At 34.8% G+C, this 1,697-nt stretch overlaps 1 pseudogene; it reads right to left on the bottom strand.

Moving 5' to 3' along the window:
• Window positions 1–467: 467 nt before the first annotated feature.
• LOC141516348 (HIG1 domain family member 1A, mitochondrial pseudogene) lies at window positions 468–771 on the bottom strand (annotated as a pseudogene).
• Window positions 772–1,697: the final 926 nt, after the last annotated feature.

Raw genomic sequence — 1,697 nt, 5'->3', positions numbered from 1 at the left:
TTTCATGTTTTTCTTAAAAATGTTCTTTTGGCCCTAGTCAAAGCCAAGCAGACCTAGACTTAATTAAGTTACACATTTCTACAAGAAAAGGAGGTAAATTCTTCCTGTATTTTAAAGCAGATTCCCATATTATATCCCAAAATATGCCCCATCTTAAACCAAAATTGAGTCTTGGGTCTCTAATTTTTTAGTCATTAATGTTTAAGATTTGAGAAATATCAATAGTTTTTCACCCAAGTAAGTTTCAATGACCAGTTCTTTTGTATTAACTCTGCTCCCCTAATTAACTTTTGGATACCAATCCGCATACCTTGAATCACCTGGGAAACTAAAGCTTCCTTGAAAAAAAATCCAATCTTAAATATCATGATTATGTCTGATATGTGCTGCTTTTCAGAACTGTGGACCTCTAGATGATGTTTTTTTGAACATAACCTCAATGTGAGGTATCTAGCTCTATAAAAACATCATCAGCACGAAGACAGCATCTTTCCTCTTAAGGTTTGGGTTTTGCCCAGTATTCCCGGTACATGGAGTACAGCATACCAATAGTCATTGCTCCTACTACAAAGCCTTGGGCTCCCACTGGCATGTGAATCAGGTGGACAGACATTTTAGTATTCCCTCTGCTCTGTATAATCCATATGCAACAATAGCTGCAAAGCCTGCTATTCCAATTAGGACAAATGGTGCCTCTTTGGCTTTTCGGGCAAGTTTTGATCCTGAAGTCTCATTATAAGAGGAAAGGGAAACATCACTGTCCATTGACATGGTAGCTGGTTGGAAAAGCTTTCAGAGCAGGGCACAGACAGCACCCAGCGGCGGCTCAGGCCGGCGCCAGCTTCTGCTTTGCCACGCACCTCGCCAGTGATTTCGCCCGCACCCAAAGGATTTTTTTAATGGAAAATGTCTGCAAAGATTTTATAGAAAACTCTTTTTATGGTCAAGAACAGCACATTCACTACATTTCCTCTGAAATCAGATTATTTACTGTGCTAAATGAGGAAATAGAAATGGAATTTTCAGGAAAGAAAAATGAGAATAATAATTTCACTGGACCAAGTATGCATAGAGAAATTCTGTCCTGGAGATGAGAGTTGATCCAGAGAAGGAGGGGAGGATAATAAATAGTGTGAGGCTGGGGAGGGGAGAATCATGGATTTTGTTATCACCATGAGAAAATATCAAACACTGACTCAGAGTGTCACTTACCTTTCTTAAAATTTTTATCATAATAATCTATAAATTCACTGATCCAAGTATGCCAAAACAAATATAACAAATGTGTGATATTATAAAATAGGCTTTGCCTAACAACAATTTACAACACTTCAATGATAATATAATATATAATAATTTTATCATATATTATAGAATTACAATAATTATATTATATATTCTATAATTATAATATATAATACAATATATAACAATATAAGCTGTCATTGTATTTTTGTGAAAATTTGTTACCTGTCAAGCAAAATATTATCTTCAAAATTTCTTCAACAAGGTATCTTTCACATATTTCAAAATCATATTATATTCCTTGAAAGGTATAACAATGTAGGTTGTCAAACTAGGTCAATAACTCTCTAGTTCATGATATCATACATAGAACAGAAACAGTAAAGAAATGAACAAATGAAAACTAGGGCAATATATGATCAATGAAGGTGTTTCTCTTTAGGAGGTGTGTC

The sequence above is a fragment of the Macrotis lagotis genome, chromosome 3 (genome assembly GCF_037893015.1).
Source record: "Macrotis lagotis isolate mMagLag1 chromosome 3, bilby.v1.9.chrom.fasta, whole genome shotgun sequence".
NCBI classification, from domain to species: domain Eukaryota; kingdom Metazoa; phylum Chordata; class Mammalia; order Peramelemorphia; family Peramelidae; genus Macrotis; species Macrotis lagotis.
Note: the sequence above shows the minus strand (reverse complement) of the source record. Positions and strands in the feature narration are given on the sequence as shown.